This window comes from Physeter macrocephalus, chromosome 16 (genome assembly GCF_002837175.3).
Source record: "Physeter macrocephalus isolate SW-GA chromosome 16, ASM283717v5, whole genome shotgun sequence".
Classification (NCBI taxonomy): domain Eukaryota; kingdom Metazoa; phylum Chordata; class Mammalia; order Artiodactyla; family Physeteridae; genus Physeter; species Physeter macrocephalus.
In genome coordinates, this window is record NC_041229.1 from 90,211,459 (window position 1) to 90,229,431 (window position 17,973).

Genomic DNA, 17,973 nt, shown 5'->3' on the forward strand with positions numbered 1-17,973 from the left:
TAAATGCTGGAGAGGGTGTGGAGAAAAGGGAACCCTCTTGCACTGTTGGTGGGAATGTAAATTGATACAGCCACTATGGAGAACAGTATGGAGGTTCCTTAAAAAACTAAAAATAGAATTACCATATGATCCAGCAACCCCACTAATGGGCATATATCCAGAGAAAACCATAATTCAAAAAGACACATGCACCCCAATGTTCATTGCAGCATTATTTACAATAGCCAGGTCATGGAAGCAACCTAAATGCCCACTGACAGATGAATGGATAAGAAGTTGGGGTACATATATACAAGGGAATTATTACTCAGCCATAAAAAGGAACCAAATTGGGTCATTTGTTGAGACGTGGATGGATCTAGAGACAGTCATACAGAGTGAAGTTCAGAAAGAGAAAAACAAATATCGTATATTAACACATGTATGTGGAACCTAGAAAAATGGTACAGATGAACCGGTTTGCAGGGTAGAAGTTGAGACACAGGTGTAGAGAACAAACGTATGGACACCAAAGGGGGAAAGCCATGCGGGGGTGGGGATGGTGGTGTGATGAATTGGGCAATTGGGATTGACATGTATACACTGATGTGTATAAAATTGATGACTAATAAGAACCTGTTGTATAAAAAAAATAAATAAACCTGTTGTATAAAAAAAAATAAAATAAAAATTTAAAAAAAACTAAAAAAAAAAAAAAATATATATATATATATATATATATATCAAGCACCTAAGATGTCACAAATGCTTTCTATGTTGTAGGGATTCCACAGTGATCAAAACAGGAAAATGGCTTTATCTTCATAGAGATTACATTCTAGTAGACCTATATTTAGCAATTCAAGAATGTATAGAGCTTAGAATAAATCTGGGCATATAAAAATGTTTTCTCTTTCTCATTTTACTTACATTTGATTTTTTGGACCTGAATGCAGGAAGATGTGTGTGTGTGTGTGTGTGTATATGTATGTGTGTGCATGATTAACATACAGTCACATATCTCAGCCATTGTCCTTATATTTGGATTTCCTTTTAGAGGTGATTTTATTTACATGACATTCTCTAATCAAAGAAACAGAAGAAAAAGATAATAATAGAATTTCGATTTTGAAATTTAGAAGCTGAAAGAAACCAAAGAATTTATTTGGTGAGACCCTCTAGTTTTAAAGATAAGTGAAAAACTACCTGAGTTGCCAAAGCCACATAGTGGGCTGAGCCAGAATTATAGTTTAGATACTCTACTGGATCAGGAATAATACTAATCTACCATTATGCATAAGCACAATAAATGACCATGAGCATGAGGCAATGAAGAGAAAAAGCTTTGATCAGGACATGCCTAAGCACAAGTCCCTCCTTCCAGATCAACAATGTTCCATTAGTACCTTTCAAGTAGATTAATCCAGTTACACCATCCAGTAACCCAGTTACACCATCACAAAATTCCCATTTCTCCTTAAGCAACCCTGAAAAGACTTTTATACATGATCTCTGAAATCTAGATATATTTGTTAGTAGAATTTCTTCAGTGAAACTTAACAGTGAATCAAGCAATTAAATTAAAATTAAAAGTATTAGCATTAAAGTCTTCATCCTTAACTTCATCCAAGAGGTTTTGAGAACAGCCATGAATCAGGCGTTAGAAAAACATGCTGCTAAGTGTTAGCAATTTCACTTAATAGGCAAGAGACAATGGGAAATTATTTAGCTTCCATGTGTTGAACTTTTCCAGAAAATAAACAAATTTATTTACAGAATATTTGTAAAAAATTAGAAAGAATAATTCACGTAAAACACTTTCTGCAGAGCTTGATCCTAAATAAATAACAAGTAATCTTATTCCTATAACAATTTGCATAAGTTAATATCTGTGCTGTTTGTACAAATACATTACCTCATTAAATTCTCACAGCACACATTTTGTTAGACATGAAAGATGTTATTGTTCCACTTTATAGATGAGGAAACTGAGAATGGCTATGAATGGTTATCAATGGTTAAGAATGGTTATGACTTCCTTCCCCAAGAACACATTTTTATTGGCCAACAAAACCCCAATCATTAGCCTCTGAATACAGTGTTCCCTCCACTATACACTGACTTGAATTCTCTGCTGAATACATTCAAGTCTTATTCACTCTCTTGAGGAGGCTCACAAATGATAATCTTTGCCCTACAAAGAGTAGATTTCCTTCAGAGCTGTGTCTAGGGAGTTGTATCACTTTCTAGATGGATTACAACAGCCTACACAGATCTAATTTTCTTACAATTCAGTATCACATCTCTAAAGTTTTATTTCTCCTGTAATTATTTCTTGTTTTGTAATTTTGCCTCCACAAGTTGATTTTAATTCTCTTGAGGATAGAAACCATGCTGAACACATTTTTAAAGATTTAATAAACATGCTACATTTATTTATTTACTGCCTTTTCACAGTCCCAAGGAAACAAACAAACACAGTCCTTCAGCCAGTTAATTTTTATTGTGACTTTCCTTATAGTCCAATTCAAAGACAAGGAAAGTGAAATTTAAACCCCTGCTCCTAGACAATTCCTTCTTATCTTTTAGATCTCATCTTAAATGCCATCTGTACACAGTGGCTTTCCTATTCACTTAAAGTTTTGCATCTCAAATATTATCTTTATTTTATAGTGTCTATCTCAGGACTATCTTTGTTTTCTTCATAACACTTTATCACAGTTACTTGTTATTGCTTTTATGTATCTTCTATGTTTATTAGAATGGAAGCTCCAAGGGGGCAGTGCCTATGACAGTCACATTTACTGTTTCATCCCCAATGAATAATCATAACTCAAAAAATGTTTCCAGAATAAATTTGCTACCAAATTCAAACTTGTACTGCTTGCCACAAGACAGGCCATGAGGTGCTGGGGCAAGGAATGTTGACTTTATTCAGAAAGCCAGCAGACCAAGAAGATGGTGGGCTAGTGTCCCAAACAACCATCTTACCCAAGATAGAACTCAGACCTCTTTTATACAAAAACGGGAGGGGGTGTGGCTGGTTGTTGCAAACTTTTTGGTGTTGGAGTCCTTTGTTCTTGCAGCTGTCCAGGTAGGTCTGCTCACAATGTTCCTATAAGCCTCCAACAAGACAATTGCTATTTTCTGTTCTGCAATGTTTTATCTCTATATGACTGAAAAGTGTTATACCTTTAAAGGTCAGACCTTGGAGGTAGAGCCTTGAGAAGGGCTATCATGTGTATTTCAGGCTATAGGAAACATTCTTTCACAAAGGTGTAGACCAAACATAACTAAGCACAGGCAACAGAGCACAAAGGTTAGAGCTAAAGGAATAGATCCAATATGGAGTCAGATACAGGCAACAGAGCACAAAGGTTAGAGCTAAAGGAATAGATTCAATATGGAGTCAGATTTGTTCTTCTCTGTTACAAATTTATCATTGTGGTTTAAAGGGAAACACCTCCCAAATAATATATATCAACATTTATTGAAAATGTCAGTGTTTATCAACCTTCAAATATAGTTTTGACTATATTTCTGTTTTAATGTAACACTCGTCTGCATGTGTCTTCACTTTCTTAGAGAGAAATGTTTATTTCTCAAGGCCAGAGCTGATATTCAGCTAAATGTTCTGATTTGGCCATATCCTTCATTAAAATATTAAAACCTTTTAAGTGTAAATAACTTCTCCCCCAAGATTCATATTCTACCCCACTTCCCTCACCCCATACAAATACACGTTATTTACACTCAAAATGTTTTAATATTTTAATGAAGGATATGGCCAAATCGGAACATTTAGCTGAATATCACATGACACAACAAATAATGAGTGAATAGCTAGTAAATCAGAGGACTTTTAGGAACCAGCAATCAGTTTCACTACAAGTCAAGGTCTAAGTTTCATGATGTAAAATATTATAAAAGATGAACAGAGTTTCTGGTAAGGTTATTTGAATAAAGTCTAGTGGTCTTAATATTACTGTAAACAATGGAGTTTATAACTCCAGTTCTGAGCTTCCAAAGTTGATGCAATAAATTTGGTACCCAAAATCATTTAGGATTTTGTATGTTTCTGTATCTTTCTATGGTAGCAAAATAGAAAGGAAAGGATTCCTGTGGCCACAAAGGACACATGGTATAGAAATGTATAATGAACCGTTTTCATTATATGACATATATCTTGTATTAATTAGAAATTAGGTGACTTGAAAGGAAATTTGCATTAAAATTTGCTTACTATTACTTATTTATAATTAGGCTTGGAGATGTATGGCATTGGTTAACTTAGTCAATAAAATGAGAGAAGAAAGAATAATAAAATAAAAAAATAAAAGAAAAAAGAGTAGAGTTGGTAGGTATGAGGAGGAGTATAAAAATGATGTCTTTTTGATTTTTTAAATATTTTGGTGATAACAGTTTGTATTAAAAATGCTTCAGGGCTTCCCTGGTGGCGCAGTGGTTGAGAGTCCGCCTGCCGATGCAGGGGACATGGGTTTGTGCCCCGGTCCAGGAACATCCCATGTGCCGCGGAGCGGCTGGGCCCGTGAGCCATGGCCGCTGAGCCTGCGCGTCCAGAGCCTGTGCTCCGCAAACGGAGAGGCCACAACAGTGAGAGGCCTGCGTACCGCAAAAAAAAAAAAAAAAAAAAAAAAAAAAAAAAATGCTTCATAGAGTAGTTATTAATTGAAAGAAATCACTCTAAAGAACCTAACTTGTCTTTATCAAAATTTCCTTCCTTAGCTTTAAATACTCTTTCTGGAAAATTCTGTGCATATTGTAACCTTTATCCTCATTCTTATACTCTTTCTTAAATCAACTATAATGTCGATTTGGAAGTTGGACTCTAAGTTATGTACCATGACTACTATTTTAATATATGTTTTTAATTGTTCTAGCTTTTACAACAATTTTGTCACTCCCATATGTTTTTGATCATCTCAAGGCAGAGTCTTGAGGATCTAATGTCCTACCGTTAGGAAAAAAATAAGTTTGTGCTGGTTATAGATACAGGCAATTAAGTTAAATATGCAGCCACATCTTTTCACTGCTTGTTTTTAGGAGAACAGATATATCTTGTAATCAAGTATCATATGAATTTAATATTTAATTACAAATCTATTTAATAAATATCGTCCTTTAGAATGTTAATACTCTATTACAACAATCTTTTTTCCACGTTTTTTCTAGTTGTATTTCAAAGCTCAATATCATTCAGTGTTTTTCAGAATACCATGGATACAAATAGCGCTGTATACTCGGCAGGATTATGTGAAAAAACCTATGTTGCTGAAAGATGAATTTGCTGTTGACTTTGAGAAATGTTTTATTTTAGGGCATATGTCTTCAGTAGTGACCATCATATTGTTAACTACCATGGAGATATTAAAATTAGTTCAAGTTTTCCAATTTACATTGAAGATGGCCCTAAACATTATCACTCCCATATCTTATCTTTTCATCCCCTAACATTATCATATATGTAAGTATGCGTAAGTTGTATTTCTTAAAAATATTATAAATATGTAATTTATATAAGATATTAAAACAGCTGGTTTAAGGTTCACTGTAATCCTTTATGGTAAATTAATGCTGAAGTAGACATTTTAGGTATGGTTAATCCAAAGAATTGAGATGTTGTTTGGACAGTCAATAGAGAAACCAAACACAAAAGACCTAATGATGTTTTTCTTCATCCTTTCTAAACATTTCAAGTTGGTCTAAATTCTTTCTCTCACATCAGTGTTTCCAAATGTGGGGTGAATAAGCTGAACCAGGTAAGAAGCAGCTATGTCCAGCCAGTAATGGTCACAGCCAACTGATGTGGACACACATAGGTACTGTGAGCCCAGGGGTTGGTCACCATTTAGCTTTTTCTCTGATTGATCTAATTCCACATTCAAAATACCCTTAAATATATCTCTGCCCATGAAATCATACAGCATTTTAATTTATGTCATTTTAAACATTTTTCAGCAACTACACTATTTCTATTAGCCAACAGCTTTTTTTTTTTTAATTTTCAGAGGGTCTGTGAAAAATGCTAGAGCTAATTACTTGTAATTTCACATCAATTTACTAATTTCCAGCCCAACAAGACTTCCCCTGTCATCAAAGTGCTGGGAGTGTCTTCTACCAGCCTCAAACCAGCTGGCTCATTTTAGGACTTAATCACACTTTATCCTGTTTTAAAACCTGTCTGTGTATTTTTCCTCTTTGTATAAATTTGAAATGGTGTCTATGAAATGTTTTATAACACCATTAGCAGGCATATCCCTTATCCCAGAAAGTGCTGTTGGGTAACAAAAAGCTGAGATTTTAGAGGGTAAAATATATGAAAGCCTCCTAGAACCACTTAAGCTTAGGAATTGGAATGAAGAACATTGTTAAGGTCACTGGTCTTTCCTATATGTACCTAGGGTAGCTTTTAAGAAACTAGTTATTATTTTATTCAGGGAAATGGAGTAATTAATATGAATTAAAAGAAAGAGTCACACATAAGAAATAAGATATTTGTACCTTAAATATGATTTTTTTTCAGAGTGGAGATATATACATATATTTATTTATTTATTTTTAACATCTTTATTGGAGTATAATTGCGTAACATTGCCATGTTAGTTTCTGCTGTACAACAAAGTGAATCAGCTATAGGTATACATATATCCCCATATCCCTTCCCTCTTGTGTCTCCCTCCCACCCTCGCTATCCCACCCCTCTAGGTGGTCACAAAGCACCGAGCTGATCTCCCTGTGCTGTGCAGCTGCTTCCCACTAGCTATCTATTTTATATTTGGTAGTGTATGTATGTTGATACAACTCTCTCACTTCGTTTCAGCTTACCCTTCCCCCTCCCTGTGTCCTCAAGTCCAGTTTCTACGTCTGAGTCTTTATTCCTGTCCTGCCCCTAGGTTCTTCAGAACCATTTTTTTTTTACATTCCATATATATGTGTTAGCATATGGTATTTGTTTTTCTCTTTCTGACTTACTTCACTCTGTATGAGTGAAGTCCATTCACCTCACTACAGATAACTCAAACTTCACTCTGTATGACAGACTCTAGGTCCATCCGCCTCACTACAGATAACTCAATTTCGTTTCTTTTTATGGCTGAGTAATATTCCATTGTATATATGTGCCACATCTTCTTTATCCATTCATCTGTCAGTGGACACTTGGGTTTCTTCCATGTCCTGGCTATTGTAAATAGTGCTGCAATAAACACTGCAGCACTTAAATATGTTTTTGATTTGATTAAGTTTTGGGGTACCAATTGCAGTCTGTCTACTAATAAATTCTCAAGTAAAATTAACCATGGCCATCAGTGCTCAAAGTTTATGGTGCAGCATCATGATCAAGAGTAGAAAATAGAGCAAATAACAGAAGAGTGTCAATTTATTAAAATAGTTTAATTTAGCTTTACCAAATCAGTATGTAAAATTTCAGAAAAATTATACAAATAGACCACCACTTAATTGTCTTTTACAGTACAGTATAACTCTCTAAATCCTTCATAACATGCCCTTAAAATGTTTATTTTTGTCACTGAAAGGATTAAACACATTAAAAATGTATATTTTAATGTAAAGTGATTGTCCCTAGATAGCTCTCTAGAACTTCTTAAAATTGATGCAAATATGTTTAGAAAAGCTTTTTGGAACCCTTACTCATAAGACTAAAGATCTATAATGTATATGAACACTGGATTTTGACACTGAAAAATATCATCTTATAAATACCATAGACTCTTGTGGTAAAGGGAAGGAAAGGATAGTTTATGTCTATCCTATCCTCTGCATTTGAAAAATAATCAATCCTACTTGGCAGCAAAAGGGCTTTATGAGATCTATGCTCTAAACCAATAGGGCAAATTCCCCCAGAGCACCATTTCAATTTCATTTCCAATCCTAAAGGGGGGATTAGTGTAGTCTTATCCTCTGATAGACAGATATATCTTTTAGGATGTGGAGACTTAACATTTAATAGACAGGATCTGTGCAATCTGCCAGAGCTAAAGCCTAGTGTCAATTTATATAGTAAGGAAGAAGAAGTGTATTTTTTGTTCATTTCCTTATAATAAGAGGTCTGTTAAGCACATTTTGGTACATTTTATCTCTCTGCTTACATTTTATACACTCAGAGGCTAGAGATTTCCCCAATAATTCCAGCATAATGTCCTCTGTATAAAGAAACACAAGTTTAAATAAAATACAACATGGTTATAGGGCTGTGTATACCTCTGTGCTGTGGACAAGGACAGATACTGCGTATCTCCTGGGACAGCCAGAGTTTCCCCAACCATACTGAGGACTTCACCTAGAAAATCTAACATCCGTAGTTTGAGATTTGGGGTCATGAAGGTGGCTCATTTAATAGCTATGCCTGAGTTGATGAAAGTGAGGAATTCTTCTAAGGAGATAATATGCAATAGGAAACTAGATAAAATGTCTCACAAATTACTGAAAGCCTAAAAGTTCAGATTTCTCCTTATATCAGCAATGTAGTTCATACTTAAACTGACACATAGATGAGAATAATATCTAATGGCTGGTAATTCTGGCTTGATTAAAGGACATGAGCCTGTTGGCCAGATTTCTGTTGTTCTTTTCATTCAAAAACAGTTTAAGTTCTTATTTTGTTCCAGATGCTGGAACTAGTGCAGAGCTGGCCACACCTGCTCTTGACTTAAACTGTCTGGTGTTGGAAACAAAAATGTAAATAATATTAATTATGAAAACATAAGTGTCATTAATTAACCTAGACAGAGCATATATGTTGTGGGACATTAAGATTTACATGATTATTCTCCTAGTTCTCATAACCACTCATTTAAATGAAAACAGGAAGAAAATGGACATAAAATTTGGGATTGTTGGTAGGTTTAATTATTCAATAGCTTTGACTAAATTTTAATTAACCTTTAACAAGCATAATGTAAAATTCATTTCCTTTGACCACTTACATGCTATCAGATTTACTAATGCATAGAATATGACCAAAAATGCAGAAATTAAAGTAAAATAAAACTCAGTTTATTTGGACAAAAGCTGTTAAGTTGCCCTATAGTTATGTGATATAACTGGGTAATAGGCAATAACAGTAGCAGAAATAAAGAGTAAGGAATATGTTCCTGAAATATTAAGAAATTAAAATTAGAATGATCTGGTAATAGGCTAGAGAAGGGAAAGGGAAAACTCCAGGATGAATCTTAAATACATGGTGTTACCACAGACCAAGAAATAAAGTGTAGAAAATAAAGAGCAAGAGAGCATAATGATGAGCTCAGTTTCAAAGGTGTTGAGAATGAAGTGTCAGCACCTAGTACATAGTAGCATCTCAAAAATAGTTGTCGAATAAATGAAAAACTAGCTGGAGGTGACTTGCAGGAAACTGGACATATAACTCTGGGCTTAAAGGTGAAATGAGGGGAAAGGGAAGTATATTTGGGACAGTTAAGCCTAAATGAGTGATGAGAGGAAATAAATAGCAAATATTTGTTATTTGGGGCTATCCAACACTGAATTGCCCTTCTTACATGGAGGGCTTCTCATTATATGTAATATTGAAGGGACATAGCAATATTAATTCCCTCTTCAAGAAATGAAGTGGAAAGATTCTCCTATAGTCTGCTTTCTGGCAGCATGTGGCCAAAATTCAAATCCCTGAATGGTTCTCTCATAGATGATTTTATTATGGAATGAGGGACACAAAGACTGAGAATTTGACTTCTGTAAGTACAGGGGTGTACAGAGATGCCTTGCAACGTGGCATCCTGGCCACAATGTTCTTGTTAAGAAGATGTCATTGTACTTTCTATGCCTTGGGTCTGCCTTACAACTGCCTTCATTCCTACTCATTTTCCAGGCCGATTGTCTACACTGTTGGATTCCATGCTGTTCATATTCAATAAATTCCTCTCATTCTTAAGATAATACATTTCCTGTTTCTGGCAAGCAAGAACCTTGGCTGACACAGGAAATATGCAGAATGAGAATATCAGTGGGCTACAAACCCTACAGAAAACCCCAAAGTCCATAAAATTAAAGGGAACTCTAATGGACAAATAGAATACCCCTTGACCAATTAAGAGTTATCTAGAGTCAAATCAGAAGTATTTTTTGCTGCCATTGTTTTCTTTATCTCAGTCCATATATTAGAAAAAGCTTATCAAGCCATATGGAAGCTTATCAGACCACCTCCTGGTTCTGGAACTAAGACATATGTAAATACATACATATATATCCTGTTAACTGATTAAAAACACAAAGTCCAAAGGTGCTAGACTTGTCTTAGGATACACATATACAAAGTATATTTATAATGAGTATACAAATTCAAGCTGCTTTCATTTTTTTATACTTCTCCCTAGACTGTTTTTCTTCTAGTTCCTTGGGATAAATGTATGTTCCCTATTATTCTAGTTCTTTACAACAAGCTTCAGCAAAGATTTTTTTACAAGTGAGTCCACTGGGAAATTTAAATATAAACAAATAAAATGGCTGTTGGTTACAGAATGACCACAATACCACAAATCATATTTTCAGTATAAGGCATGCTAGAACACAGTCCTGGCTCTTACATATTAGAATCAATTATTTTTTACTAAGATGAAATAGAAGTGATTAGGCATAAAATAGAATGGCAATTTCCCTTCAAATTTCATTTAAAATATTTTTCTTCTTATTAACCACATCACCCACTATCTGTAAGTAATTTAGCTTCCTTGAAAAGCATCATGAATATAAAATAACCAAAAATGGTTTGACACTGGAACTTCACAGAATCCATTATCTGGCTATTCATAAATATTAAATTGTGACTTGAAGTATTATGGTATCTGCCCCAAATTCTGTTCTCCCAGTGGATAGTAGGATGATTCTTTTGAACCTTAATTATGAAACTGAAGCCTCTAATTACCTGTCAATTCACGGGTCGGGAATGAGGCAGGAGTTAGCACAGATCAGCAGACAGATAATCAGGACACAGAAGGACCCTGAGAGGTAATAATGTAGACTTATCACATAATACAAAGAGAAATAGTAAACCCCCTAATTGCTGGTGATATTAACTAGGAAAGTTGTTTCACCTCTGGATACATTTTCTTGCATTAACTTTAAACAAATTAAATAGAACACAGACTTAGTACCACTTGTTTGAGGAAGCCCTGCCCTTTCGGGGTCTTGACTTAGTCTCTCCTTTGGTTGTTTTCCACCAGGGGCAAGGAGTCCAGACAGCCACCAAGCTGTGGGCGTGCAGGGCACATGTCCCCCTTTCTAGCCACGTGCTCCGTATACACTTCCAAGCCTGAGAGGGCAGGTTACATTGCACTTGTGGAAAAGCATGAAGCTTACAGAGTGGCCCACTGGAAGTATTTTAGGGGAGGGTGGTGGGAGAATGAGGGGTGAGGGGTGTGGGGGGTCAGTAGCGCTTTTGTTGTGCCAGAGGGAGTCTAGGGATTGCCCCTTCCTGTACTGTCAGGTTCCACCTTCACGTGCCAAGGGGTCTACAAATACAGAATTTGAACCCTGTTTTTCTATGTTGTTATGAATGTTATACATTCCCTTGATGTATAACATTTAAATCTTTAGACACTGATATGCAAGTCAACTTTGTATTCTTTCGCTGGGAGACACCTACAGGACTGTACATGTGGCACTAACCAAGTTGAGATTTGAAACCAGGGTCCTTCCTGTCTGATGACTAAGTTGTGGTAGGCATTGTTTGATTTAAAATATGGGTGATTGAGGAAGACAAAGTCTGTTCCAGGCCAAGTGGCTCAAATAAAAGTAAGCATCCTCCTGAGGATAAATAAAGGAATTTTGGCAAGAAGCCTAGAAAATACAAGAGTAATAGAGGGACAAAATATTAGAAATGACAAATCAGGTAATGAGAGGAACCACACATACCATCATTCTGGGTACCTAGGATGAGTCACGTGCCAGGAATGGCAGGTAGGAAGTATGAGTGTCTGGCGGAAGAAGGAAGGTAGAACATAGCTATGCTTATTTCAAGTGAATAGCAATGTCTGAATTTTAAGTAGGGAATGTAGTGTCCCACACTTAACATCATATGTAGTATAATGAGGTATCAGTATAAAGGAATATTTAAATTTTTTTTTTGTTTTGCTTTCAGAGAATTTTGATCTTTGTAAACTCTCTTTCAAAAAAGTTTTCTAATTTTAGATATCATATGTATGGAAAATTCTGAAAATATATAAAAGTATCTTCTTAATCTAAGTAAAATTACCTGTAATAATATCTCCCAGGAAAAAAGAAAATATAGTCACTTTGAACACATATTTCCTTGCTTGATATAGAGAAAATCATGTAGTATATGTATCTTACTTTTTATCTTACTTAACTTCTTGTCATGTATCATTAAAATTTTTCATATTAGATGGAGAACTTATAATAATTTCACAACAATCCGTTGAGTGGATAAAGATTTTATAGCTTTTATAGACTGGATAAATTGATATTTAGATCATCTAGGTTTACTTTATTATAAGTAAATGGAAAGGTAAATAGATTTGTTCATACTTTTTTTTCTTTTTTTTTTTTTTTTTTTGCTGTACGCGGGCCTCTCACTGTTGTGGCCTCTCCCTTTGCGGAGCACAGGCTCCGGACGCGCAGGCTCAGCGGCCATGGCTCACGGGCCCAGCCGCTCCGCGGCACGTGGGATCCTCCCGGACCGGGGCACAAACCCGTGTTCCCTGCATCGGCAGGCGGACGCTCAACCACTGCGCCACCAGGGAAGCCCCTGTTCATACATTTTTTAAGGCGAGTATTTTATTTTGTTTTCATAGCATGAATTTCTGAATTTAATTCTCTGGATAGAATATGTAAATATTTTTAAGATTCTTTTTTTCATGGCCCTAAATTTTCCTCCTAAAATTTTCTACCATTTATACTCCAAACAATGAACTATTGTCTCACTACATGGTTTGGGCATAACATGATGGACTGAGATAAAGACGTAGGGTCAGTTTTAACAAAGTCTCTGAGTCCAGGATACAAAATAGATACTAGCAAAATTTCAAGACAAAAATATATTTCATGCTATAAGCCATATTTATCCAATTCATTTCTGTAAAAAGTTCTAATGGAAGATTTCATTTATGTCTTATTTCATTCTTACTGTATGTTATCATGCCAATTTATATTTTTTCATAAATAAGCCTGAATTTGGCTTTTTTTCTCCAAAATTATGTAAGGAGAGTTAAGAAGCTTTGCTATATATCAGTATGAGAAATTTCAGTAGGATTCTCAAGAGAAGAAACTACCTCACCAAGTGTCTCAGAAAGATAGCTCATTTAAACGGAACTTATAGTCCTGATAAGAAATAAAGGAAGAAGCTGAATTGAACTCAACCTACCAGCTGGATTCTGATACTAACAGGATGTGAGGAAACCTGCACTGTAGCGCTGATCGTTACTAAATTTTTTCTAAGTTTTAAAACTTCAAAACTTGAAACACAAACAAACAAACAAACATACACCTCAGTATTTTCAAGTTATATCACAAAGTTGTACTTTGCCACTACTTTAAACCAAGATTTCTTTACAACTCTCAGGAATGTTTCCGATCCCTTATTTGTTACAGTTTACAGCACTTTTGAGTAGAAATCCTTGAACAAATGTCACCAACTCTAGAGCAAATCACCAATTATTGAAGTTACTTTTTCTGATTTTGGTAGAAATTTCAGCTTTACCTGGACAGGCTTAAGTTAGAAATATCTTCAGGATTTTGTTTAGTGCAGTCTTTCCAACTAGATAATTTTCTGTCCTGAGAATGTACCAGATGTTTGTAGTGATGGGCTTTTGCTTTCTTTTTGAGAAGAGATCTTTGGTTTGCAAATCTGGGGCTCTGGATGTGACTTACTCACCAAATGTCCTGTTTTGCTAAAGGAAGTGGGGCATTGAAGGGTAACATTCTTATTATCTTTGGTAAACTAACGAGGCTTAGTTGATTCAGGGAATAATAAAGAGTAACATCTTTCTGATGTCTCACAGATTAATTCTAATAGCATATATGAGCACCTGATAGGTATTGAATGTTGTGTTTCACCAACACACTCATTTAATTCTCCCAGCATCTTTATAAGATAGTTACTATCATTATTAACCTGATTTTTCAGATAGTGGCTGTTTAGCAACTAGCTAATGGGCACACTACTAAGTGGCAGAGCAGGGAACTAAAGCTGATTTTCTCAGGGTCTCAAAAGTCCATGGTCTTAACGATCATGGTGCACTTCATTGTTTAAGAAAATCAAATGATTTCCCATCGCCATTTATCGATTTTTACAAAGTTTGATACACAGCTGTTTTGAAGAATTTCTTGTTGTAGCAAAGAAAAATCAGATGTATAAAGAAAAATCATTTTTTTTAGAATTAAAGAATAAATCTAGCCTTTAGAATTTTCTTGGAGCTGAAAGAACCTAAAATAGCCCTTGATCCAACTAACTATATTAAATAAGGGACTGGTATCCAGAACATTTTGGTGACTCAGAACATTTGAGAGCTCTGGTTAGTGAATGATACAACCAGAATTAAAATACAGATCTCCTGGATTCCATTGTAGTGCTTATATATAGTTATACCAGTTTCTAAACAAAATCACATACAAAGTTTGAACTAGATAGTAGTTTAACTACATTAGACTAAGTGCTTTAAACAGGGCTTGAAAAATGAATTACAAATATGATTTTTGTGAAAGTAAGCAAAATGGTAGGTATCCCCCAAATATAAAACTCACATAGAAAGACATATGAAATATTTTTGACAAATTCAGCTAAGAGTTGACATCAGTTTAAACCACTCAGGAGTCAGTAATATAACATTGTGTGTGAATTTCGCTTGAGGAAATGCTATAATTTGCTTTCTTTTAAATGGAATCCAGTTCCAATTTCAGTGCTTGACAAAATCTTGCTATGCAGCAGGATTTTAAGAGTAATAGTGTTATTTACTGTCTCTGTCTCAGAATCTCTGCTTCTGTAAAGAATCACAAAAGTTGATAACAAAACCTCCCTTTCCAATGAGAAATTTGAGTTGTTAATTCCCTATTTACCAGTCAAAAATATTGGCCATGCTTATATACAATAAAAACAATTGGCCATACTTATAAAGGCAGGGAAAAGACACAGCTAAGGTTTGCAAGGACAAAGAGCAAGCATGAATTTCAGTTCTTTAGGACTGTTTTTGAAACTTTTGGCCTGGTTATAAATTATACTGGAAATGACAGGCTAATTTGTAAATAGATAACTTCCTTGATGACAATAGGAAATATCTATCAAAACTGTAAATGCATAGGCTTTGGTACTTCAGACTTTGGTATACCTTTAAAAATTTTTGCTACAGAAGTGCTTATGTATATGAACAAAGATGCCCATGAAAGATGTTCCCTGTAGCAGTGTTTATAATGTAATGTGTAATATATTAAAATCATGTAAACATTAATCAATCGATGAATGGTTAAATAAAATAAAGGACACCAATATTGTTAAATATTATAAGACTTTACAAAGGCTGAGGTTAAACTATTTATATTAATATAGAAACTTAGGTTAACATATATATGTAAAAAAACTGTAAATCACAGAAAATATATAATTCAAATTAGGTTTTGATTATATCTATATGTAGATGTACATAGATGATAGATATATTTACAGAGATAGATAGATAGATATAAAAACAAAGTCATTTACAGGTAAGTTTATTAGAGGAGGAGTGGGGTTAGAGGAAAAATTTTTACTTTTTAACCTCTTGGTATTCATATTTTGCTTTACTAAGTTATATAATTATATTGAATTAAGGGATTGAGCTTATTTTTCAAGTCAGAATGAATACTACCTTTAAGAAATTTTCAACTTTGAAATTTCATCTGGAGAAACAGTTATATACGTTATCACCAAAGGGAGTTTTATTAGAAGTTATGGAAAATAAAACATTATTGAAAATTGCCCTCTAGTTAGTACAAATTTCTTTCTTACTCTGAAATTCTAGCAATCCATAATTGTCCTTGGATGACCAAATTGAATACAACCACCCAAGAAGTTATTTCAAAAATATTTCTTCCAGGAGATAACCCTTCAAAACCCTTTCCTTTCGAGGCTTCATTTTCAATAGTTATCTACTGCCTGAGTTTCTGCTTCACAGGCTAGAGGGAGACATCTGTCTTCTGTTTATGCATGAACATGAACTTTTTCATTTCTTCTACAAGATATTTAAGTCTCAAAGTGCTTGAATGATTTGATTACCTACTTCAACATAGAGGGTTGATAATCACCGAAGACAGATCTATTGCTGGTGAATGAAGATCTGCCAATGATTTATTAGTGCTTTAGAATAGCGATGCAAGAGTTATGGCTGAGCAGGCACTTCCATTATAAATACCTATTTTGCTTACATTTTATGGCAAAAATCATGCACAGGCAGAAGGTTTCACTTCTTTAACCACAGTCTGTAATTATTCATACAAAATTATAGCTCAGAAATTTGAGTTTAATTAAGATAAATCTGTGGTTTTCCCTTTCTGTTGTGGTTTTTTAATGACATAAAAATCTCATTGTGAAATGCTGCAAGCATTTTATAGAATGTTTTATACAGGGGAATTTTGAAATACTCCAGAGTTTTGTGACACTCTGATATCACAGAAAAGTGATGTGTTTTGAAAAATGACACAGAAGAGACCATGTCAGTTAGTGAAATCATGACAAGGAGGCTAGTTGCTTTAGAAATCATTTTCCATTAATCTAACATTTTCTGAGAATGTTTTATTTAGAAAATACTAAAATCATTGGTCCATGCTGATGTTTTCCAGTGACTCACTTTGATGTCTAAACTAAACAATATTTTTGCTCTTATTGCCTTCTAAAATGTTGATAGATTTTGATTAAGTTTGATTTAACATTAAAGTATATTAAGAAGTTCTGGGGCTTCCCTGGTGGCGCAGTGGTTGAGAGTCCGCCTGCCGATGCAGGGGACGCGGGTTCATGCCCCATTCCGGGAAGATCCCACATGACGCGGAGCGGCTAGGCCCGTGAGCCATGGCCGCTGGGCCTGCGCGTCCGGAGCCTGTACTCCGCAACGGGAGAGGCCACAACGGTCAGAGGCCCGCGTACAGCGAGAAAAAAAAAAAAAAGTTCTGGATGCAGACATTTTCATCTGTATCTGATGCAAGATTGAGTCCAATATATGTCTCAAATGACTGTATCTTCAGCATCTAAAGGAAATTCAATACACAAATACAGGGTAGAGAAATATGTGATATTACCGGTTAAGATATATAGTTTGCAGAACTATTTGTGAAAAATTATTATATAAATATGGCCAAGTACTTGAAAAATAAACCTATTGTTTTTCAGGGTGAAGGCATAAAGAAAACTAACATTTGGTGAAAGCCTACTTTTGTGCTAGGAAATTTATAGCATTATCTCATTTTTTCCTTACACTAGCCTGGTGTGGTAAGGAACTGAGTCTTACAGATGATTAATGACCTGTCTAAGGTCTGAAGTCTAATAAAAAGAAAAGCTTGGACTTGAACCCAGGGCTGTATAACACAAAACTTGTGCTCTTTCAACCCTCTCTTTTCCTATCTAATTTTTTAAAAAAATAACAATGACAAATACATGTGTATACAGGTAGCTGTGTTTAAAAGAAAAACCAAACTTTTATTAATTCAACATATATTAAGCTAGAATGTAAGCTCCATGAGGGCAGGAAGCATGTCCATTGTGTTTCTTATTATGTACCCACCACCTAATTCAGTGCCCAGTGACGGCAAGTGCTTGATGAACATTGTGTGAGTGTATAAGTAGAAATAAAAGGTATTTAATATCCATTCAAATGAATATCAATAACATAAATTACAATTCCTATGAATAATATAAATGCATAATTTATACACTATGTTTCAATGTTTGAGAACTTCCCAATATTTCAGTGCTAAGGCCACATTTATTACTGTGGTAAAAAACATAAATTTACTATC